Consider the following 26946-nt stretch of genomic DNA (forward strand, 5'->3'; position numbering starts at 1 on the left):
TTTGAAAGAGAAATGCAGGAAATTGAAGGAAAAGGCAGTACATCAGCATCAGCAGGCCATCCCGAGTCAAAAGAATCCACTTCTGCACCTGTGGCTGTGGCAGAAGTGACCTCTCAGCCGTTAAAGACACCAGCAACCGGATCATCTGCACCAGACACAACAGTAACATTGTGTGAAGAAGAGCATTGGCTAACTCAGCTTGGTTTTGCTTCTCAAAAGGTCCCAGCAAAAAGTAAGCAAAGTGGAGGAACCGTGGAGAACCTTGAGTCGATGGTGCAGGACTATCTGAATGACTCAACAGAGGTTTATGTTCATGATGACCCATTGGCGTATTGGCATGGCAAAAAAGAATTGTGGCCAGAGATCTCCAACCTGGCTATAAACTACTTGTCTTGCCCACTCGCAAGCGTGTCTTCTTAACGTGTTTTCAGTGCTGCTGGTGGCATTGTAACTTGCAAAAGGACCCGCCTCTCGCCCAAAAATGTGGAGAGGTTAACAATGATCAAGATGAATCAGCACCTCATACCACCAGATTACAAAGTACGAGAATACACGCCGGAAGAAGACGAGGAGGACACCAACTTAGATGAGGGAATTTCTTCTCTGTTAGGTGACCTACTCCCGCCCGAATTTGCAGAGTTTGAGGACGAACTCTTCTTCCCTGACAACGAGCCCTGAAAATGAGCCAATGAATCAATAACTTTATTTTTCGTCCTTATTCACTTTTATTCCTGTGTGTATGTCTTTCTTTCTTTTGCAAAGTCAATATAAATAAAAACTTTAATCACCTAATCACAAAAACAAGCCCATCAGAACTGTCTTCACTTATTTGCTTATTGATTTGAAGGTGCCGCAGTCTGCATTCCTCAGGTTCACAAGTTCACAAGAACATGCTCCTCTATCCTCCTCCTCCAGACTCCTATTTCCCTCAAAGCAGAGGGCTGGATTACACCCAATGAAGAAAGACTCTGCACTTGTGGGGGTGTTCTACTTTTTTGCGGGTGAGTTGGCGGGTCTTGGGGCATTGCTGGGAAGGTCTAATACCAGATAAAAGTGGTTTGGACAAAATCAGACTTGAAAACGTTTTTGCCTTTCTGCTCACTATCTTGTTTTCGGGGGCCTGTTTGGGGGGCTTCCTGGTGTTTGTGGGTGGGTTTCGGGGTCTGGGAGCACTGCTGGCACAGTCTAATGTTGATTGCATTTGTTTTCTAGGACATCCATGGTGGAAAAGTGAAGTCATGACCTAGCTGCACAGCGCGTTTGGACAGAAGGCCGAAAAATATTGTAAATATGAGATTTTCCATTTTTGCTTTTTGCCTGTTTGGGGGTGTTGTGCTTTTTTGCGGGTGGGTTGGCGGGTCTTGGGGCATTGCTGGGAAGGTCTAATACCGGATAAAAGTGGTTTGGACAAAATCAGACTTGAAAACGTTTTTGCCTTTTTGCTCACTATCATGTTTTCGGGGCCTGTTTGGGGGTCTTCCTGGTGTTTGTGGGTGTATTTTGGGGTCTGGTAGCACTGCTGGGTATGGATACTTTTGATTACAAGAGGTTTGAAGAAAATCCATGGTGGCAAAGGGGAGCTAGGGCATAGATGCAGAGCGCACGCGGAGTGATTTTGAAAATGGGCCTGAAAATGACTAAGTCCCAATTTTTGTACTTTTGCTTTTTGGCTGTTTGGGGGTCTGCTACTTGTTTTCCCCTGGGTTGACGACTCTGGGGCCATTGCTGGGAAGGTCTAATACCGGATAAAAGTGGTTTGGACAAAATCAGAGGCAAATTTTTTTTTGCGCTTTTGCTGACTTGCTTGTCTTTAAGGTGCTCTTTGGGGGGGTTCCGGTTGTTTGTGGGTGGGTTTTGGGGTCTTGGAGCATTGCTGGCACAGTCTAATTTTGATTGCATTTGTTTTTCAGGAAATCCATGGTGGAAAACGGGAGTTATGGCCTAGCTGCACAGCGCGTTTGGATAGAATTGAAAGAAGGCAGAAAAATATTGTAAGTATGAGATTTTCCATTTTTGCCTTTTGGCTGTTTGGGGGTGTTGTGCTTTTTTGTGGGTGGGTTGGTGGGTCTTGGGTCATTGTTGGGAAGGTCTAATACCGGATAAAGGTGGTTTGGACAAAATCAGACTTGAAAACGTGTTTGCCTTTTTGCTCACTATCATGTTTTTGGGGGCCTGTTTGGGGGGCTTCCTGGTGTTTGTGGGTGGGTTTTGGGGTCTGGGAGCACTGCTGGGTATGGATAATTTTGATTGCAAGAGATTTGAAGAAAATCCATGGTGGCAAAGGGGAGTTAGGGCCTAGTTGCAGAGCACGCGTGGAGTGATTTTGGAAATGGGCCTAAAAATTACTAAGTCCCCCTGTTTAGGGGTGTTGTGCTTTTTTGCGGGTGGGTTGGCGGGTCTTGGGGCATTGCTGGGAAGGTCTTATACCGGATAAAAGTGGTTTGGACAAAATCCATGCTGAAAAGCCTTTTGGCATTTTTTGTAACTTAGGGTTCGGTAGGGTTAGCACTAGCAGCAGTATTCCATGTGTTTGGGGGTGTTCTACATTTTTGCAACTGGGTTCTGGGGTCTTACAGCACTTGTGGGAATGTGTAATCTTGGTTGCAAGTGGTTTGAAGAAAATTCATGGTGGGAAAGGGGGGATTTGGCCTAGTTAAAGAAAGCGTTTGCCACTATTCTTAACTTAGGGCTCGTTAGGGTTAGCAGTATTGTATTGCATGTGTTTGGGCGGGGGCTGTTTGTGGGGGGGTTTGCGGGTCTTGGAGCTATGCTGGGTATGGATACTTTTGCTTGCTTGCAAGTGGTTTGAATACAATCCACGGTAGGTAAGGGGGGATTTGGGCCTACTTTACTACTTCCAAAGTACGTTTTGTTACCATTTTTCTACTAGGCCTCGTTTTTTGAGATCTGATTGGGGGTCTTCTACATTTTTGCGACTGGGTTTAGTAAGGGTCTGGGAGCATTGCTGGGAAGGTCTAATTTTGTTCTAAAACACAGTTTACAGTACACCTAGCTTGAGGGGAAAGATCCGCTAAATTAATTCGCCCATACTTATTTATCCTTCAAAAGGAGACTCAGACAGAGTACGCACTTTCAAAAATATTGTACTGTCTATTAGGAAACTCAAAGTGTGACTTTTTGCACTACACAGCGTACATACCTTATATTTATTTGTCAGTGGTGTTCTAATATCACTTCCTGTTTTTCCATCAATAATTACAGGCCGGGTTTCAGTCTGTGCAATGGGAAAAAAAAGATGAAGTCAGGCTTCACATTAGCGAGCCGCAATTCAGCATCCGCCAGGCAGGCAGTGGACAGGGTGTCTTCTGGTCACCAACATTGATGGATGGAGCGTCAGCTGGAATGGAGGAGTCCGGCTAATAAGAGGAATGGTTTGATGCATGCAACTTACCAAGTTCAACAGGACAACTACAACAACATACAGATACAGTATCCGTTCTTTTCTAATTATCTTTTAAGTAATGTCATTGCTGTGAACTTCTATGAGTGTGACTCTGCATTTCTTTGATCTCTGCTTCTAAATTCATCCCTACAGCCATTCTATAGGTTTTACTTGTGCTATTTTTTAAACCTAATTTAATGTAAGAAGTGTTTCTCTGAGTGCAGAGATAGGCAAATGAAAACGCATAATTAGTACTGCAGCCCTGTACTGTCTCATTCTTTCATTCACGGTTGTCGAAAGTACTATTTACTTTTCAGTAACCATGCATGCAGTAGTGCATGCACTTCCTTTATGTCACTTAAAAGATTTATGGTTAGCTTTGTACCCAAAGATTTCTTTATCTTCAATTATTGTTTGTCCATGCTGTGCTTTTTTTTCTTCTCTCAACAAAACTTTCCCAAAATCCCCCATTCCCATCCATTTTCCAAACCCTAACCTTCTTCCCCCAGGCTGTGTGGTTTTGATTGATGTGTGACTAAATGACAGCAATAATTCCACACACTTGCTGGGGAGGATAAGGTCATAGCAACAGGCTGGTGAAGGAATCCGAGGATATATTCTATTCTTACTCAGCTTGACACTCAGTCACTATTGGCAAATGAAAGCAGATTTTCATGTGCGCCATCAACTTGATTGGTCATCAAGAACATCCTCCTCCTAGACATGGCAAATTATTACGCTGCTGTGTCCTTCACCTTCGGTACTATTTCTTGTAGTAGTAGCCAATGCCAAAGAAATTCAACGCAAGTACTAGTTATACTTTCAATACTTTACCATTTGTTAGGCTACATTGTGGCACTGTTCTAGTGTACTGTCACCTGCTATATTCTCTATTGTACCGTTCTAATGCTACGGTAAGGACAAACAAGGTTTCATTTTCTTTTTTTTTCAGATGCTGCAACTGCCCCTGTGTAACACCACTAGTACCACCGCAATGATGACATTTCATCCGCCAGGATTGCCAACCTTAATCGCCATTTGCCGTGCAGCCAGCCCTGTGCCTAGCCCTCTTTCCAAACACAAATTACAGGTAAGATAAGCCGATGGGGGGAGGAAGTATAATGGAGTATTAGGAGAGACAAGAGACTGACGCTAGTACTAGTAAAGTCCTAGGATTATTGATTGAATTCACTTACTCTGTGAAAGGCACTTAGTTTTGAAAACATTTGGGCAATTAATTACACAACTTGAATCAAGATGCCACTTAAGTTTCACAAAACAAACTTACTGTTAAACCCCCACCGACCAGCCTCAAATGCAGTAAAAAAACACGTATGCTAAGATAAAGCTTAAAGTATATTTATATCCCTAACAAAAATAATCTCCCGCAAGACCCAACCCACCCCCACTCCCTAACCCCAATGAATGTCCGTGAAAAGTCCAAAAAAAACAACTCCCAATTCTCACCCCCCAGAAGTCTTTAAAAAAGGGCAAGGGACAGTCTCCTCCTACTGCTTACTGCTGCTGTTGGCTTTCCGGGCCAGGTCGGCATGCTCCTTGCGGAGGGTCTTGAGCAGGGTTTTGGTGTTGAGGAGCTGCTGCTCGAGGTAGGAGACCCTCAGGGAAAGGTGGTGCATCCTTTTTTTGTAACTGCTGTGGGGGGCAGCTGATTCCTTTGCTGCTCGGCGGTGGCGGGTGGCTGCGGTACCCCGGCTGCGTACCGCTGGAGACCTGCTGCGCTGACTGGCTGACCCAGGGAGCGCGGAGGAGGATGCAGGTGTCGCTGTAGATGTTGTAGATGTACTCTGCGTGTCCTCCTCCTCCTGGGCCACCAGCCGCTGATATTCAGCGACAGTTGCCTCCAGCCTCCGTTGCCGGGCCCGTCTATCCAGCTCCTTCCGTATTGGCTTGGAAGGAGCATCTATATGAAGAAAGAAAAAGACATAGTCTGAAACCAATGCTCTTTAAGATTAACACAAAAGGATTCAGCAGAAAGTTGTGTCACAGTAGAACTAGCAACTTGCAATCGCAGTACATAACTATTGTGGCCAGTATCTATCTAACCTCCCACTTCTTCATCCTTGCTCTAACATTAGTGGGAGTTTAAGGAATCAATTCTACGAGCACTATGGACTCACTCCATTAGAGTACACCAGTCTTATTCTTCTTCTTCTCGCTTGTTTAGCAAAATTGGTACGTTAACTTCTGCAAGCCGGCATAATGCCAGCGCAGTCAACTTGCACCCGAGAAAAACAGACGCCCGCCATGATGAGTGAGACAGACTTGCATTACTGTACCAGTCCAGTACATGCAGGTGGTGATGCTCTTACTTTTCTATTATGGGTGGCGCTGAGAATACTCTGTTACAAGGGCTACTGCTTAATTAATTTAACTTTCACCCTACAGTGCCAATGAATACTAGAAAAGGAAAATGAAGAAGATAAATAATCTGATTATCTATCACTGCACATGGTATGTATTTGCTTACATATGGGATGACTTTAGGTGCTTTGCTTTTTATTGAGTGAACAGTGATACATCCACACATGAATGACCGAGTTCTACTAAACTTATTAACAGAGGTAGTGAGTGGCCATCGTCATAGCCGGATATATGTTGTGCTTGCAATACAGACTACTGCTACTATTCATGGTAGTATTCAGACAAAATTACAACTTCTTTTCCTTGCCTTTCCTACACTGGGACGGACGTGCGGGTGCGGTGTTACATGCTCTTCAAAGTAACACTTAGTTCATCCAGTGACCGTCTACTCTCTCTAGATACACATATGCTATCTAAGAGTCAGATAGTACCATGATCCAGGCATCTATCCATTCAAACTATATCTCAATTATTCTTCTTCATGTCTCTCATCTGGACAAACCTTATGTTTTCTCACGGGGAGCAGCACACTATGCAGTCTGCAATCTCAATAAGTAAGGAATTTAAGAGCTTACCACTGCCCGCCACTACCGTGACAACCCGCACAGCAGTTTGGTCCGGCACTTGCACCGCCTCCTCCCCTGAAGTCTCCTCCACCACCTCCGCGCTGGGCCCAGCAACAGATGTTCCACCTACAAAGTACATTTAAGAATGTTAGATGTCATAGACATACACCACTCACTAGTATTTTGTCTAGGAATGAAGAAATGTTAATACAGAAACCAATCTAATAATTTGTGACTGTCTACTCTAAAGTAAAAATGTCCCTTTTTCCAGGGAAGGGTGTTGTCTTGCTGCACTTTTTGGCACAACTGATGAATGCTTGCTTTTTAACACGCACCATTTTTCTCATAACAGACAGAAGCTTCACTTCTAAGAACACATCATCATAACTAGGACGAAGGGACCAATGATTCAGCACCAAAAAGAAAAATTAAAGTTCAAATCAGGTGAGGGCTCGGCTCGCCCACAATAAATGTGTGAAAGAAATCACTATTAGCACTTTTCCATTTTTAATCAACCGTTTATGTTTTATGACAAGCTTGATTTTAATAAATATTTTTACTTTTAATAAAGCTTTAAAACTCAAATAGACTCTGTGGTTTTTTGTCATGAGTGAATGAGCAAAAGGTTTTGCAATTTGCAAGCATGAGTCTGTGCCTCTGACACTTCTGGACTCTGACTCCGTACTCTTGTCCTGCGTTGGATAATCATCATTGAGGATCAATCATCGATGAATTCGGGAGCTAAATGACTCTGCCACACTATCTAGTCAGTAAGGAGATTGGGGGTTCTTCAAAGTCTGATATCACTGAGGTATGTGGAAAGTCTACCTGCGCCTATTCTAATTGATAAACAATGCACTATTTAGTGTCCATAGTTCTGTTTGTGCAGATTTGTCCCTGCAAAAGTAGTAGTATGGATTGTCCTCCTATCCAAACCAAAAGTAAAGTAGTATCTTATTCTTTCTTGGTGGTCATTCACCTTTTTATTGTTGGTAATTGTCAAAGCATAAACATTTAGAAGACTTGAAAAGACATTATGGACAATCCCAGAGGACTGCACTCAGTGCATAGAGCTATTGCTGACTAGAATGGGTGTTTCGTTTTACACCTTTTGCCAAATGTGCAATCTTAGTTAGCTACACAGAAAGACTAATAAGAATAATCTAGTAATACCACAGGGAGTCATAGTCGAGGCAGGATAAGAATTTAGATACAGTCGACAAGAAGATCAAAGACGATTTAGAAAAAATCAAATGAGGAACGCTAGGAAAAAATAGGTACTCTATATTAAAATTAAAACTTACCGGGGCCAGCAAAGGAGCCCTCGCCTGACCGATCCTGGCCTGGTTCAGCAGCAGCAACAGCCTCCTCCAATGTCCTCCTGCCCCTGGGGGGAGCTGATGTACAACATGAAAGAAAGAAAGACCCGAAAACATGGATTATTGTTGTCAACCAAATCAAACATTTCAAAAGAACAACAACAAAATAGACAACTATTCCACTGGATATATTGACCTATCTCATGTGGTCTACTAGGATATTAGTATTGCTTGATTTGCAGACCCTCGACTTGGAAAGTTATGTAACTCACTAAACAAACTACTAAAAAGGTTCGCCTAGGACTGGCAGGCAGCAGTCCGCAGCACGCAAAGTGACAGACAAACTCCATCGTGATTGCCGATCAGCGACAACACTAAAAAGTTTCCTACTACATTAACCAGTCATTAAAATACTCAAACTATCAATCCACCACCACTATTTCTTCCTATTGCCAGGTGCACAAAGGAAGGACTGGACTTGAGTCTGTAGGGGCAGATTTACAAGCCCCTTGCGGCTCTTTTTCTCCAATGTTGCGTGACTTTTGTGACGCAGCGGCAGAACAAAAGAGGTGCCATGGTGCGGCGTATAATAACAACGTGACGCATATGGGAGATGCATCACGTTGTAAAGCCCTGCGCCATCAGCCCTGTGCAGGAATGCATCCTAAAAGTGGCTGAGGGAAATGTACAAGATTTCAATCAGTCACTTTTAGGACAATGATGCGTGACTCAAAGCCTGCGCCTGCTTGAAGCAGACGTACGGCTTGACGCAGCATTGGGGAGATAGGGCACCCCAGAGCATTGCTGGAGCTGCGCCATCGTTGCGACGCAACTCCAGCAATGCGCCGCCTTTACGGCACAGATGCATAACGCTTCGGTGACGTTTTGGGCCCATGCTGCGCCGCATTGTAAATACGGCGCACCATGGGTGGTGGTGGCGTGGTGCACAATTACTGGCGCATCCCTGCTACTTTGCAGGGATGCGCCAGTAATTAAAAATCTGACCCTTAGTGTCTAGCATTACGCAGTTCTTTAAACTACACTCATACATAATTTCTCAGGCCAATGAAATGAACACAAATAGGCATAGTAGCAACGCTACTGAGAAGGAGAACAGTGCAGCTGAAATGCACCGAATATTTTGAAATATAATTTACCTACAATGTAATCAGCAGCATTATTGCTCTTGGTAAAAAACAAAAAATTGCAATATAATAAAAAACAGAGCAGGAGAAAACAGAGTAGTGAAGAAATAGCTACTACTACTCACCAAGCCCGGGGATCTCGAGGCCGAGCAGGTTGATCAAGTCGATCAAGTCGCGAGATCCGTCCAACGGTGGGTGGCCTGGTTGTAGGTGCGCCGGACCCGAGAGTGTTGGTACATGGCCCGGCACACCTTCTCCCACCGCTTCCGGCGCTCCCGGATCCCGTACCCGCTCGCGATCTTGCCGCATGCCATGATGGTCCTGGGGAGGCAGCGCTGCACATAAAAAACTAGTGCGGCCACCTCCTCCGCGCTAAAGATCTCCTGGGCTGTGACTGTCTCCCCCCTCAAACGCCCGCAAGGGAGCCGAGCACAGGGTGCGGGACCCTTCCCCTTCTCAGGGTGCTTCCCGGCTCCCTTTACCATGGTCTGGGCAGAAAGGAAGGTAAATAATAAAGAAGAAATAGAATATTGAAGAAGAAAAGAAAAGAGTTTAAAAAAGTAGTTTAAAATTAACCAAAAGTAGCAGAAAACACAAAAATATAGAGCTAGAAAACAGAGGGATAGATAATAAGTAAAATAGATAAAAAAATACTTCAAACAAGCAAAGGATGGCAGAGATTGACAGAGGATACAGAAAGCATGCCCAGAACCATAGCAATGAATGAAAAACAAGATGGCCGCGCCCGTTCCCAACCGCGTGGGTAAGTTCGCGCGAGATTTTACTCGCGATCACACGCAAACTTGTACTAGTGAGCCGCACACTTTGCGAGATTACACATAGCGCCCGGAAACGGAAATACATCACGCAAACAAGATGGCTGCGCCCGTGAACAACCATGAGGGTAACTTCGCGCCGTTGCGCTACAAGCGGCTCGCTAAAACGCACAAAACCTTGCGAACTAACACGCCGCAAAAAAACAAATCACATATTCGCACGAATTTGCGGCTTCCGAATTCGATCTCGCGCCAATTCGCGCCCTGCCAATCCCGCAAAATTGCAGAAAAACGATTTTTGCAAAACTGAAAGCACTCAGCAGGTGCTAAAGTTCAACCTCATCATTAGTAACCATTCCCTGTAGTGCTTCCTGAGGGCCCCCTCCAGAGTTCAGTTGCCTACTTGCAACTTTTCTATGACCCTGCTCTGACCCTCACAGCAGGCTCAGAGAATAGCTACAAGTAGGCCACAAAGGTCCTGTGAAAAAAATTTGCACTGCAACAGAAAGCAATTACAGATAAGGAAGCAGGTGCCAGACTCAGTGACACATGACATTAATCAAGCCCAAATGAATTCATGTCAGTTGCAGCAGGGCAGGTGGCTCTGCTTTTCCCCCCATAATCTACAGTGCTCCTCCTCCTCAATTTCCAGGGATATTACAGGTTGTTCTAACCTTTTATAATGTTTCCCTAGGAAGTCCTTTATAGATTTAGTTACTGAGGAACTACCTTTGGACTTGGATGCTGAAGTACAAACATTTTGGGTTTGCGAGGTTTTTTTGGTGGCTTTTTTATTATTTTCTTTAGGGGTGCCCCTTTACTATTCTCATCGGGGCTAACCTCTTCGAGAGACCTTGAATCCCCTGGTAACTCAATCCTCCGTGGGCTTTCCTCCACAGATTCCTTGTGGGGTTTTTGTTTCCTCTTCTGAGCCATCCTCCTTTAACTCAAAGTTACTCCTTTTTATGTTAGGCACTCTGGCTCCGGTATTGCAATGTGAGGCATATTCCTTACTTCACCCCCCTACAGTTGCCGCCTCGTCGACACCAATTAAAAATTAATTGATTGATGGATATTTAGAGCGATATTGAGGTGCTTCAGTCGTTCTCTCAAGCATACACTAACTTACCTCTGTTGTGCCATTTACCCGCCAGCCTGCCAAGATAGGTTTGAAGGTCTCCTTTATGCTCGCTACATGCTGGCCTGATGGCCTCCCCTTTCCACTTTCCACTTAATTCCACCGGCGTCTGGGACTGCCTGGGGGAGCTGCCGCTCAGAGCTCCTCTCCTCTGGCCCCACCCCTTTCTGGGGTTTCTGGCAGTTCTTTCCCGCCCGCTATTGCCTTCTCTGTGTAGTCCTCCTCTATTCCCTGGCAGAAGACCACGCAAACCCGCAAACTCCCAACAGCCCATGGCTTACTGCCGATCCGTGTCTCGCATCATTCCGGGCGGCTGCGGCTCACTTCAATCCGGGTGGCTCTGGGTAGGCTCCGGGTATGCAGCAGCTCCCGTATTTGCTCAACGCGAGTAACGCCGCCTGGAACCTTCCTGGCACGTTCCATGCTCGATCCTCTCTGCGTGCTGCTCTCCACTCCTGCACGATCGGCTCACTGCTGGCTTGCTGTCGATTAGGCAGGCGGAGCGGCAACAACAGAGACTCAACGCAACTTGCGTACCATGAAAGGCGGTACGAGGTGAAGGCCACGGTTGCGGCTCGATAACCAACAGCGTGTGTGCTCGTCTGTTTCTCAAGTATGAAAAGTTCAGAGAGTCTTTGCAGAGTCACTCTCATATCTGCTATATTTTACCTCTATATGTGGATGTCGTCAGTGACATTCAGAACTCCCTGAAGCCGGGACAAGCTTTCTTGATGGCATTTTCAGCAAGCTTTGTTAAAGCCAAAAGGTTTCGCCTTTTTGAGATCTATTTTTTATGTCAATGTGTTTCTCAAGTACAAGGGGGTGGGTAAAACAGCAGAGTGTGGGAGGTGGTGGGTTAAAAGCAGTTGTAAAAAACAATCGCGGGTGGGGGTTAACACAATGAATGCATGTCGAAGTCAGAGCTGCTGAACTTGGAATTGGGGAAAAGGGTTAGAATCTCGGAATTGTCTCAACATCCTATGATTCTGGGCAAATCAATTAATCCCCTTTATGTAGTAGAAAGAAGAAAACAAAATGAAAGTGCCAATGTGTAATGTAATCGGTGCTCGAGTTAAGTGTTCCAATGACTTCGGGTAGAGTTCGCACTATATAAAACTGCAAAACAAACTACTTTTTAAAAATAGATGTGTTCAGCGACACTGCCTTTTATTTAAAGTTACAGTTCGTAAAATATTTACTCTACCCGATAAAAGTCAAAATTATTGCTTAGTTGAAACATGTGAGCTCCTTCAAGTTATCTAATCATCTGTTTCAACACACCATTGCATGAATTTGCTTTTTAAAACCAAGACTGCTGCTATTTGCTCTGAGTAGAGCTCTATGCTTTTCATCATGCTTCATGGACCCCCTTTCGGGCAGTGGCATTCACTTTTTTATATGTTCATGCCAAGTGCCATATAAAAAGACCTGAATGGAGATTAAAAGAACAAGAGGGAGGAGTGTGGAGGGCACGAGGGAGGGTACATGAGCACAGGACGTGACAGAAACATGGGGGTGTTTAAAACAACAGAGAGCAGAAGGAGGTAGGTGATAGGTAAAAAGAACAGGGGGGTTTGTTAAAAACGTCGGCAGGCAGGGAGGGTGGTGGGTTAGCAAAAATAATGCAAAAGAGTACCTGCAGGAGCCTGTGGCCAATGGAAGGATACTGTCCACAGGAAGGAGTACTTGGTCCAAACTGTACAGCATGGACAAGACTCCAAATCTAAGAGGAATCTGGAGGCACCAACCACTAAGTAACAAGGAAACAAGAGTGACATGGGAGCCAACCAATGGTAAGTAAATGTAAGTAATGGGTGGACTCTAAGTCTCTTTCAAGGTTTTGTTTTATTTACAAGCGATTTCACAAGCACAGTGCAAGTGCTGTGCAGGCAAGACCTAAACATGTTCACCTCCATAGAGATTCCAACCTTGAGATGTTTAGAACTCTGTAGTTCAACATGGATGGAAAATGTAGGGATATACCAACTTGCTTGATTTTAGGTAGTTTGGAAAAAAATATTGTGCATCTTTTAGGCCTGTCATTATGTTGTTGATTGTTAGGATGAGGTGTTGCTCTCTCTTTATGGCTTTATTTTATATCTGCATGTCAAAAAAATCATCACATTCCCTATTCGATTGGGTTCCATTGTAACAACATGATACCCATTTACATCTAGGTTTTCAAGTTCTTTAGGCTCAACTTCAAATAGGGGACTTAGATGCACAGGTATCCTTTGGTGTTCTAAAGCGAAATGTTTGAGAGTGCAATCAATATGGAGCTGGATGGACTGGGCCTTAAGGCAAGCCAGGCCTTTGAACACTTAGTCAGATTATTTCAGAATGTTTTCAGTGTTGCAGATATTTAATATTCATTCCTCAGCTGCCTCAAATCTCAGCAGTGTGTGTTGCCCATTTCAGTGAATAACATCTTGGCTGTAATAGTCGTGTTTTCATGCATGATGTTGCTCAAGAATATCCCTGCAATGGGTAATGGCATTAGTCCCGAACACGTACATGAGCATCTCTGTTGGCAATAATTTAGGATGGGGCTCCAGCTTGATTGTGGTCCATAGTTTTCACTGAGTCCCCAAAGTCAATGAGGGCCATTGAGTAAGCCCTTGAATCTGTATTTTGTATTTTTTGTCTATGAAGGAAATGAGGAAAATGTTGTCTTTATCATTGTCATCATCCAAATTAGCCATGGTGGTTGGCGTCAATCACCGGAGGGTTTCCAATTTGTGTTGCTACATTACCATACAAGGAGTCATTAGTGTGGCTTAGTGACTTTGGGATGATCTGCACAGTGTCCCCCATGGCAGACTCTTGCAAAGTGGTATGGCTTACCTCTGTTCTAACATGTTTTATCCTGGCTAGGTTTACCACTGCAGGTCAGTGTGTTTGAGTGTATTTGCCTCACTCTCTGGGGCCATCTTTGGGATCTCCTGACCCATCTCGGTCTCTGGTTGAAATTAACTTCTTACTCGGATACTGCTCTGTTGTAGTCCTCTTCTCCACCTGTATTTCGGAGGTCCTGGAATAGCTTGAAACTCTCTTCACCTGCACTATGTATTAGCAGGCATTGTTTCAGTGAATTGACACTTTTTTGTTTCCTTTTAATAATTGTTCAGTTGACTCTCAAACACACAGTTGAGGGGCAGCAGTGGCCAGTACGGCATGTTTGCTATGTGGTTTCATTGCAGTGGATTCGCTGTGACTCTCACAAAAGAAGTTGGGGCCACTTGCATCATTCTTCTTGTCTGCAGGGTTTCAAAGGCAATGGTTGTGATTGGCACCCCAGGAGTAGGGCCTTTCGTATGAACATGTTAACGTTGGTATACACCTGATTGAGTTATATACATTCACTGGTAGTAATGCTACTGGGGCGCACCTCGTTTGACAGTACAGTCAGATTAGGCCATATATTTGGGGATTTGAAGGTACAAAACGTCAACACAATTACATTTAGGGTTGGTGCCTCTCGGGAAAAAAACACCCTACTACCTAGGTGCACATATACAGAGGGATATCACAGACAGTCCCTGAGTAAATCAAACTATATAACCCAATATCCCGGCACTCAGTTGTAACAATTTTAGTTCCTTATGTATTACGAATTAAGGATTGTTCCATGCATAGATCCTAAGTCAATTTTCTGCGCCACTTTTTTGCTTGCGTCACTGCGCCACTTTCAGCTTGCATCACTTTTCCAGAAAACTATTATTTAAACAAACACAAAAGAATAATTAATTCAGGTAAAACAAACCCTTCTGTACCACCCAGTCCCTTGCTAATTATTAATTAACCCACTAATAAAAAGACATTTAGCACAAGCAAACATTTAAAGCAATACATAAAATAACTACCATTCTTCATGTAATCCAGCTTTATGTTTCTGAAAGAGTAAAAAGATGATTAAATAATACACAGACAGACAAACACAACATAGGACATACATATAAGCACATATAAAAGCACATGCCATGAATGATCAGCTGCATATTAATAGTGACAAAGACAATAGGACAGACATAACAAACAGGACAATATTAATAATCTGTTACAAAAACAGACTTGCAAATGCAACAAGAGCACATGTAATTAGTTTCCCGCGTGTTCATGTGTGGTGCAAACTTAATCTAGGTTGTGTTAATTAAACAAATCATGCAACAGCTCATTAATTGATTAGTTCATGTTATGAGAGTATGACATCACGAGCTAGAATAAAATATTTTCTAAAGCTCGCTCCATCAACTCCCTCATCTGGTGATTTCAAAATCACCAAACAACACCCAAAAATTTTTATTAAAAATTTTATCTATTGAACATGTTTCAGGCTTACTCTGGATTAGTATTTAAGCTCTAATTTCATCTATCTCATAATTAATATTGAGTCTTACATCTTACTAATTCTGTATCCTTTACCCTTTCTTTATTCAGCTAAGTTGAATCCTTTCCACCTTTGAATCCCCAACCCCCAATGAATTTAGGTAACTAAGTTTTAAATTGCATAACTACATTTTGAATTGCACCAACAAAACAAATATCAATCTGAGTATTATAAAACAAAACAAAAAACAATAAGTAAATTTTTGAAAATTTTTGAAAAATGAGTACATAGTATATACCCCCTCTTTTTTTTTTTTCAAATTCTAAACATGTTTTCTTCGACCTTGCGTCTTACATAAAAGTGTTTCCAGCTAACACAATTTCTTCGACCTTGTGTCACCCTAACACAATTTCTTCAGCATTATGCCAAAAAAATAAACCTTAACTTAAAGAAAACTAAACCTAGTCATTGTCACCATTTTCTTTCAAGACCACCTGACTGCTATTGCGCTCCTCAACTATTGGAGGGATAGTCATGTAGGCCCATTCTGGAGACTTGTATTTTACATTCGGTCTCAATGGTCTTTTGCTTTTCCTGGCAATCATTTCAATCTTCTCTTCAGTTTGCTCTTTTTTGTCTGAATCACTCTTCTGATTTGATACTTCATATTTGAATTTTAAATCTTCAGGCCAGACATCACCTTTTCTCAAGAGTTTCTTCTTAGGCTTGCTTTCTTTACATTCAGCTTTCCAAGCCCTTTTTCCGAATTTTCTTATCTCAGACTCTTCATTACTCCCATCTGTATTTGTTTCTGAGACTTCAAATCTGTACCAAGGAACTTCTTTACTCAGCAGCTTCACTCCGTTAGCAACATCATCCTTACAGCTGGTACTTGGTAATTCTTCCTCTTCTTCAGGGATCACCTTTAGCTTCCCAGTTTCAGGATTCTTGTTCCCGCACACAGAGCTACTCTTCTGCTTTTCAATACTCTCCTGGACTTGATTATCTTCTTGCTCAGAAGTTTCTGCTTCTGAATCTTCTCTTTCTGATTGAGATTCTTTTTCTAGCAGATTTTCATCATTTTCTGAATCTAGAATTACAATCTCTAGATCTTCCTCATTCAATGTTTCATTCACATTGACATCATCATCCAGATGTCGACCACCTTGTCGATCTTCAATATCTGGATTTTTGACATCATCATCCAGATGTCGACCACCTTGTCGATCTTCAAGATCTGGATTTTCTTCAGGAATTTCTTTTTCAGAGTCTGAATCGGTTGTAGTGTTTTCACTGTCTTCATCAGTGTTATCAGGTTCAGGTACACAAAGGGTATTACTGATATGCATCCATCCAGTATCTGTTGTCACCTGACTTGCTTTCTGCCACCTGGGTACTAGACAGTTTCTCCTCCGATGAACCTTTGTTCTGACCAAGTCTCTTGGCAATAAATCATGAGCCTGCTCATTTTCCACATCTGTTCCCAACGGATGAAATACAGAAACTGTATCATTCTTTCTTGTTGGAAAAGCTTCCACCCATTTTGTAAATAAATAAATGATGACTAGGACATATCTCAGTTTGTTTTGTCGGGGCATTTCAAAGAAATCTATTTGAATTTTTGCAAATGAACCACCCTCCCGGCCTATGGTTCCCAAATTCTCAAATGTCTTTTGATTTGGATTGTTTTTCTGGCATGTCAGACATGTTTCTCTGAACAGTTGAATTATTGTGTCTCTTGCTAAATGACCTGGACCATGGTACATCTGTGCCATGTCAGCAATCATGCAATTGGGCATAATAGGTCTGTCATCTCTGTAAAACCAAATTTCATTTTCCTCTTGCTGTCTGAAACTTTCTTTCAGCCATGTGTTTTTCTCCTCATCATGTGCCTCATCTTGTAATTGTTTTAATTCTTGCCATGTCTGAATTGCAAAGATTAGTATGAGGATGCATGAAACATGTTCATTGAATGTTTCCCCTTTGATTGCAACCCACTCCTGAGCACTACATTTAACAATGGTACCTGCGTGCTCATTGCCTTTTGAGACATGATTATTTTTCTCTCCATTTTTAGTACATTTTATCCCAGCTGTTTTGTCAAGAAGCTCAATTTCTTTGTTGAAGTCTGGCATGGCCAGAACAGGAGCTTCACTCAAACTCTTTTTTAATTGCTCAAAGGCCTCAAGTTTAATTTCTGTCAAGACAATTTGGTCTTTTATATCTGCTTTTGTCGGTCTCTGCAATGGTTTTGCAAATACTGAGAAAGCACTAATCCATTGGCAACAGTAACCAACCACGCCTAGGAGCATTCTTACCTGTTTTTGCATTTTTGGGAATTCCATTGCTTGAATCATTTTAATTCTCTCAATAGTTACCTGACTGAGAATTCTCTCTTGGAACCTGAAAGCAAAAATTATTTGACTCTCCGGGTACATTGAGACCCAATACCTCTCAGCATCATGTGGTATCTGATAAAAGATCTCTACTGGTTTGGGCACAATAAGACAACAAGGGATAACTATCTCATTAACCTTTCTCAGGTCCTGTACTATTTTGTACCTTTAATCTGGTGAGTTATAAAGACTGTTTTCAATCTCTTTTAGGACACCCTGCCTAACGAATTTTTCAATAACAGGAATAACTCCTTCAATTGTTTCTGACTTCATCTTGCACTGTGGAACATTAGGAAATGAGTTTCCCTGCTTGTTTGTAATTTTAACTAGATCAGGTCTGTTTTCCAATCCTGTATCTGTATTGTATTTCTGTTCATTAACATGATTTAAAAATGGAGACGGAGGTATCTCATTCTGCTGAATCACCACCTGTCGCTGAATTTGTAGCTGTTCATTCAGTAACTCTTGCTGCTGATTTATCTCATTCTGCATCTGTGCATTTTTACACTCTCCTACAAAAACTAAGGCCGCTTTTTCCCTCTCTTTTTTCTTCGTCCATTTTGTTTTCCATTTATTCAGACTACCCCTTTTTCTCAAAGCCCAAATTAAATCTTTTATATGGGCAGAGGCAATATTACCTGTATAGTTCAAGCCTTCCATGTCCTCATCATCCTGTAATCTTTTTAATCTGTCTGTACTGATTGTATTATCCTGTAATTTGTACTCATCAGGCTGTGTCAGGCCAACGTCAGTGTTTTCACTAGGTGAAACTAGAGTCATCACTCTCTCTTGCTGCGTTTGAATCATTATTAACTTATTTTCAGGTACATTAGAATAAAGTTTTTCAGCAAACTTTTGAATTGGGACCGTTAAAGCTGTGGGACTAGTTTCATCTTTTCTAAGCACTGGGGGAACAGATCCAATTGTCACAGGAACTGTCACTACTTCCATGTCTGACGTTAACTGCTCAATTAAATCATTTGTAGAATTTACATGATCAGGAATATTAATTTCAGAAGTACTAGGCATCTCATCATACCTACCTGTTGAGACACTTTGATAACACACATTAATCTGCTCTGGCGGTTTGCCTGAATTTCTGTCCTGATCTGTATTTTCAACATCATTTTTACACTGATCAATAAATTCTTCTCTGTCAGGTTCATTATTTACATTTGCTAATTCAGAAAATGAATTTTCATTAAAAATTATTTCTTTTGGGGTAGCATCTGTGTTTTTATTATGCTTACTAGTTACTTCATTACTCACCTGTTAATTCATTAATTTGCTCTCACATGTAGCAACAACCCTTTTAACCTGTTTGAATATATTTTCCATTTTCTGATAGCAGAAAAACATTTTCTTCGTCTTTGAATAATAATTATCCATGTTTTAAAATACTCACCTTTAATAATAATTAATCTCAATTAGTAAATGCGTTCACTTAACTTAATTGGCCTAATAGCGTTTGCTGATCAATTAATTAATTAATTTGACAAGGTCAGGTGAAGTAAAATATTATAACCTTATTAATTTAATATAACTCCTAATTTACCTGTATCTTTTATTTTTAATAAACATGGAAAGAAATATGTATTTATAAAACAGCAATATATAAAAATATTTCTTTTGCAACAACAAAACACCTAAATGTTATTGGTATGTTTAAAATGTATTTTATTTGCACTTACACACCTTTCTGCATCATCAGCTGTGGAAAAGAAAACTTGATGTGTTTGCCTTTAATTTAAATATAATGTCTTGCTGCCACCTTTAACACAGCGCAACTTTCCTAATTACACCAGTAATTACAGTAACTAGCAAAATGCTTAATGCTATAATTTTATTTGCAACTTTAATAACAAACTGCTAATTATTTGCTTTTTATTTAAAATTGTAATAATTAATATTACTAATGTCCTTGCTATAGTTGTGTTTTTCACTAATAATTTTACAAAATTTCCACTCTTAATGTTGTATTAAATATTAAAAAACGATCTAATATTAAAATTAAAGCTCTGGGCATTACTAGCGTTAAAAAACATAAAACACTCGGCAGTAAACAATGTTTATTTATTATATTCGATGCTTGGGCCAATTAGCGTGTGGCTGCCACAACTCTCAGCCAATCAGAGTACCAACCGAGCCTTAACCAATCTGGTTACTGCTTCGCTATGACGCTGCGGCGTCTTTGACCAATCAGAGCACAACAAGGATGTGCATCACCAGCCAATGAGTACATGCGCTCGTCTCTAACGAATGGGCGCGCAAGTCACCAACCAATGGGTGCGCGACCTCTGCGATGACGCGTCGGGACCTACCGAGCTTCGCTCAATCAGAGCGCAGCTCAGTATATAACACGACGGGACGAAGGGCGTCTTCCATCTCTCTGACCACGCAGTCAGTCTCTGTTCACACGCGCTCCTCCCAATGCGCGCATCAATCAAGGAAATACACACGCTGAGACAACAATTCAATACAGGGACATTATAAATACAACTCCAGACCTCGCCCAATCAAATCGCGGCTCCTCCGTGACTTTGGACAACACACAGAGCTTCGCCCAAACAGAGCGCGGCTCTGTGTATGACGAGTCGGTGCATCGGCCAATCACAGCACAGCGACTGTTGCTATGATGTATGCTGGCGTTACTGCAGTCTCTCTTCCCTCGATCGATCTTTGCTTTGGGAAGTATTATTTTTACACTGCGAGGAAGTATTATTTTTATACTGCGCTCATACACGCTTTTCCTCAGACAACGCAAACAAGAAGAAGAACAAAACGGGACATTCGCGGCTCCAGCCAATCACAGCGTGACTTGACTAACCTCAGCTCTATTATCACACGCCGGGAGCTTTAAAACAATGAGAGCACGGCTCCTCAATGACGCTTCGTGAAGGCACCAGCAATGTCACACACAAAGGCCTTGCCCAATGAGAGCGCAGCTTTGGCTATGACGCAACGGCGTCCTAATCCAATAGGAGCGCGTCGGTAACCGCTGCAGCTGTTCTCTCTCCCTCGCTCCTTGGCAGCCCCCCTCCTCCTTCACAAAAATGCTCGGCACAAAGCAAACTACCGGCTAACCACAGAACAAATAATACTAAACGAGCAATACATAAGATAGGCTCGGGAAGAGCGCTTGTAGTTAGGCGGGTTGCTAAAAGAAGGAAGCGCAAATGCAAATAACAGAAAGCTCATAGGGATGGGGTCAAACCCACTTTTAAAAATAGCGCAATGAATTAAATGAGATATTTACAATATGAATACCATTTCAAACATTAGATCGTGCTTCAACCAATGAGAGCGCTTGCTCTGACAGCCCAGAGATTTAAACCAATCAGAGCGCGGCAGGCTCTGACGTATGCAGCAGCTGCGGCTGCAGGCTCTCTCCCCACACGCTTTCACTCCTTAATCAGCCCCTCCCTTACAATTTGCAATCGGGGCACTTTTAAATGTATTTAAACAGCGCACAATGCTTTTTAAAGATATTCAAATAGCGCAAAACACATTTTAATGTTTTTAAACAGCACAGACTTTACCTAAAGGCATCAGAGCGCTTTACAATATTTAAAAATAGCGCATTCTTTACCCTGAAGGCTCCAAAAACGCTTTCCTATTACTTTTTGAACGCAATTAATAACTACATAAAGGAAACCATTTGTCTGCTTCTCTAAACAAAGAGATAGTTTTATATACATTCATTCAAGTATTCTCAGTGTGGAATAGACGACGCTATTCTCACAGAATAGTCTCAATTACCAATAGAGTAATTCTTACCCTACCCTTCAGTTTACAAACCATTCACACACTTTCAAACAAGAAAACCCTGATCATACACACACGAATTCTTGGCAGGACTTGAACCAACCACAGAAAACGTCAAGCGTTGATAAGAATAGACGACGCTATCTCACCCTTCTCTCAAGCTTGAATAAATCCTACTACTCTTTTCACAGAAAGCTTAAAAACAGGCTCACCAGGTCCCACTGCTTAATGCTACCATTTCATAGGCAATCCACACTATACATTCAACCATTCAATCTAAGGTCCCTAAACTTGTGTTGTGCGTCCACAACACGTGATATATTATATATACCACCATTTTGAAACAGACAAATGCACTGTGTAACTCTTCTAGTCACACTACTCTTGCCATTGCATACCAGGAATTTTTCACAGCTGGAAAAACCCTAAAGATTACATACTACATATAACAATCTGACAAAATCAAGAAACTTAACATTTGTTAAACATCAATCCTATGACTATACCAACATATATGTAACATGCATGTCAAAAACAACATATAACCGTCTGAAGCTACCAAATTGATGAAGCGCAGCTACTAAAATTCTTTATAAATGATGTCATAATCCACTATCACACTTACACTTACCAATCAATACCAGGCCCATAAGAAATCATGAGGTGAATGGATACTATATGTTTGTTTAAGACATTCATAATAAACAAGACCAGCTTGTCATTTTAAAGGTTTATTAAAACATATTTAAGAAAACTTAGGTTTGGAACTTTATTAAGCAAGCATTAGAAAAAGTCATGAGAAAGTTTTATTCAGCATTTTATAAAGAGAGCTTAATTCAAGAAAATATTATTCATTAGCAGAAATAAGTGAAAAAGAGCATTTCCAAAACCTAACTAACTCTCTGACTCTATCCTCATCGCCTGGAAACAAAGTCTTTAAAAGTCACCTTTCCTTACGTGTATTCATCAGACAGCAGAACACGTCCTTCTGGAATCAAGAGCGTAAGCCAAAAGTTTGTAGCTAAAGCCTATACTTATACCCTAAATTAAACTGAGCTAACTATTTTTCACATTCCAACAACTGAATTCTGACTCTCCATTGGCTGAATCACCTCACGCCACAGTAAACTGTGACATCTTCCACCACGAGACCAGGCTTTACACAGAGCCATTGTTCATGCACAGAATCCTGGCGACAGTTCCTTAGTCTGCTACATTTTGTAGCAAAAATGTTCAAGCAATACAAAATCTTGTCACGTCTCTTCCTTTCAACCTTGAGCCTGACTGTTCTGAGCTTTCCGTGGCACATCCAAACCCACTCCACAGAGTTGACTTTAGCAGTTCATTTTCTAGTGATTTCAGAATAAACGTTTGTAGGCTTGTCATCTTTTTTCAAAATAAACTTTCTCCTGTGGCTTAGCATCAGCAGGCCTCTTTTAGAAGGCGTCAATTTTCTGCGCCACTTTTTTGCTTGCGTCACTGCGCCACTTTCAGCTTGCATCACTTTTCCAGAAAACTATTATTTAAACAAACACAAAAGAATAATTAATTCAGGTAAAACAAACCCTTCTGTACCACCCAGTCCCTTGCTAATTATTAATTAACCCACTAATAAAAAGACATTTAGCACAAGCAAACATTTAAAGCAATACATAAAATAACTACCATTCTTCATGTAATCCAGCTTTATGTTTCTGAAAGAGTAAAAAGATGATTAAATAATACACAGACAGACAAACACAACATAGGACATACATATAAGCACATATAAAAGCACATGCCATGAATGATCAGCTGCATATTAATAGTGACAAAGACAATAGGACAGACATAACAAACAGGACAATATTAATAATGTGTTACAAAAACAGACTTGCAAATGCAACAAGAGCACATGTAATTAGTTTCCCGCGTGTTCATGTGTGGTGCAAACTTAATCGAGGTTGTGTTAATTAAACAAATCATGCAACAGCTCATTAATTGATTAGTTCATGTTATGAGAGTATGACATCACGAGCTAGAATAAAATATTTTCTAAAGCTCGCTCCATCAACTACATAATTTTGCTGATATATTTGAGTAGTTTGGTTTAGCCCATGAAATAAGAAGGCCTGAAAGAGACTACACCAAACCTTTTCTTGGGTGTAAGAGTGCCAGCTATGGCTAGAAAAATGAATTTTTCCACGGAATTATGGTGGTTTAGAGCAACGAATGGAGCAACCTCATTTCATTTTAATTTCAGTGAAAGTTGAAACAATGTTGAGGTACTGTAGCCAGCAGACCGCAGCTGGGGGAAGGGGTAAATACATTTCTTGCATCTGCTTTTACCATGGCAACGATTCACCTGCTATTCAGGCCAAGGGTAAAAGTCGTTTAGAGCTTTAAGGGCTCACGCATTACATATATATGTTAGATGCTCTCTATATCAAACATATTTTCTCTTTTGAATCCGCCTGTTACTGTGCAGTGCTTGGTTTATTTGTTATATTATCTATGAATTGATTTTTTTTTTTAGTAGATTCTTTGAGCCTAGTTTCTGCAATGCTTATGGTTTAGTATAAACATTACTGAATATTAAAAACGAAGATTGTGGCCAGCATAAACAAAACAAGTATCGGATTATTGCCTCCTTATGTCCACCTATGTCTGTGTGCCAAGCAGTGTGGCCGTATTTATGTATACTGGCTGGAAACTGTGTGTGGGCATGTATGCCCAGATTGCAGACGCGGACCCCTGCTCACTGTGACACAGGAACCAAGCTATATATACCTGGCGGATGAGCTCTAATAAAACCGAAATCAGTCCTGGGCTTGGTTTCCAGTTCAGGAAGCACCTGGTATTTCTAGCTGGACTGTTTCCTATTGGACCAGGGTCAAGTTTGATTCGCATATGGCTGGGTCCAAACTGAGGTGGCATGCTGGGCAAAATAACAATGGATTGGAAGAGGCTCCAAGAAGTCACCAATGGTTGAAATTAATTCAAGCAGGCTATCACATTTTGTATACTTCACTTTGATTGTGCAACACAAAATTGAACAGGGAAAATTTGCTCCACATGTCTTGCAGTTGGGGCCTAAGGTTGTTGTGAATTAAGAGAATTGGGCTCTTGCTATCAGCATAACATTCACTGGAAGAGAGTGTGCTATATTTGTTAGAGAGGGATCACTAATCTGTTTTTGCCGTTTTTTTCTTTACCCAGGAACCGTTTGGCAACAGGGGAGAGGAGAAGGCGGACAAAGACAAGAGGAGTAAATGTAGTTATTTGCTGTACGTATTTGATTAACGTGATCTTTTCCCTTCACAGTAAAACAGTCAATGGGTTAGCTTGCACACTTGTTGTCAAGTTTGTTACCAACCACTGATGAATAAATAGGGTGTTGTGGAAGGTAACAATGGATGTATCTGAACCAGAAACAACACCCTGACAAGAGGAAAAAAATAAAATAAAATTGTGAGAGGTTTTTTTTGTTAGAAAGCTTGTCAGTGAAAGAAGATGATCCCAACTTCTTTTTTAAGTTCAAAGTGATTTTATTGAAGTATTTTGTAAACAGAAGAAATAAACAAGTACAATACAAAAAGAATAAATCTTACATGCGTAAATGATGAAATTATGAGCATGAAATGCAGTAAGCCAAAAATGAAGAGGAAGGGAGAAAAAAGGGGGGGAGGGGCAGGGGAGTGAACATATCATAGAATCATAAAATCAAACAATATAGAGTCACAATTAAATTGAAACCAAAAATGATGGTAAATGAGGAGAAATTAATCATCAAAATACATAAGAGAACACTTAATCATATCATTGCATAACATACGAATCAATAGGAGACCAAAAAGATTGAAATGACTGCGAATTGTGAATAACGCCTTTAAGAGACAGCTGAGCACCTCTTCTTGTAAAGGTAATCCACGACCACCAAGCATGAACTGAAAGAGAAGAAGCATCTTTCCAACAAAAAGTAATGGATTTTAAAGCAGCTGTAATTAAAAAATTAAATAACTTTGCCTCTGACTCACTAAGAGGATGGGAAAGGGCAACTGATTTACAGATTAACATAGCATAAGAAATATCATCGTGTAAAGGCAACATTTTCAAAATGACTTTCCAAACATCCGACCAAAATTTCATAATAACTGGGCATTCAAATAACATATGACGACGTGACCCAGAACTTGAGGTGCAATGTCAGCAAACATGAGATGGTAACAATTTCGCATGGCTTAATCGCTATGGGGTCCATAGGGCATTAAATAAAATATAAGCATTAGTCTGATAAAGAGACACCGGAAGCCAACCAGAGATACTGTTGAGCCATATTTAGGACCATGTGTCTTCTGATAGGGGAATGGAAAGTTCAGTATTCCAAAAAGAAGATATTGCACCAACATTGGAGCCCTGGGAGGAGGTACATTTTTTATAAAAAACAGAGACAGCTTTGGGGGAAGACGTAACAGCCGTAAGGTAAATTAAAAGGTCATTAGTGGTGGAAGAGGGAATGCCATTGGGAAAAGAGTCCAAAATTGAGTTACATAAAGATTGGTATTTTGAGAAATCAGAAGCTGGGATATCAAATCGTAACTGTAGTTGCTCAAAAGGAATAAAGGCATTTCCACAAAATACATCTTTAAGATAAAAAAATCCTTTTGAAATCCATGAGGACCAGAAATTAATGTTTCTGTTTAGTTTAAGTAAAGCACTATGCCATAAAGACAAGTGGATTGTAGAGAGTAAGTGTAAATCAAAATTAGAGTCCAAATCATTAATTATTAATCTAGAGGATTTGATTATAGATGACAGACGAACAACCTTGGATGCAGAAGACATTGACATCAAAGAGGGCAGTGAAAAGGGTCGTACAATTGAAGATTCTATATCCAACCAAATTGGAGGTTTGACCACATGTGAGTTTGTAAACCATAAGGAGCTTTGTTTTAAGATAAAAGCTTTATGGTAGAGGTAGAAGTCTGGAAGGGCAAATCCTGCCTGGGACTTAGGGAGTTTTCATTTCCTGTAAGCAATACGATGAACCTTGTTAGACCAGAGGAATTTAGGTAACAGTTTATCAATATCTTTATAGAATTTGAGAGGAAATTGAGTGGGAATCATGGCTAATGAATAGAAGATTTTTGGTGCAATATTCATTTTTATAGCCTCCATTCTCCCCCACCAGGTGAGATAAAGGGAAGACCATTTGGACATTTTGTTTTTGATATAATCAAATACAAAATCACTATTTAGTTTTAATGTAGCAGGCAACGAGGAGGCAAATAGGATACCTAAGTATTTAAGCTTACTGTTCTGCCAAAGAATATCTGTGTTTGGTAGCATATCCGGGGTACAAAAAGCATTCAAAGGAAAAAATTCTGTCTTACTTACATTTAATTTATAACCTGAAACCACAAAATATTTTGCAATAATGTCTAATAAGGAGGGAACAGAGGAAAGAGGGACTAATAAACAATAAAACATCATCTGCATAGGCTAAAGTTTTAACCGTGACATCATTTATCGCAATACCCTGAATATTATCTCTGCATCGGATATAATTAGGAAAAGGCTCAATTCCTATTAAAAATAACAGTGGGGAAAGGGGACAACCCTGCCTAGTACCTCTAAAGAGAGGAAATTGAGTAGAAATTTGACCGTTAATAAACAAACGAGCAGTAGGGGCAAAAAATAAAGCAGAAATCATACGAATAAAATGTGCACCAAAATTAAAAGATAATAAA

The sequence above is a fragment of the Lissotriton vulgaris genome, chromosome 11 (genome assembly GCF_964263255.1).
Source record: "Lissotriton vulgaris chromosome 11, aLisVul1.2, whole genome shotgun sequence".
In the NCBI taxonomy this organism is placed as follows: domain Eukaryota; kingdom Metazoa; phylum Chordata; class Amphibia; order Caudata; family Salamandridae; genus Lissotriton; species Lissotriton vulgaris.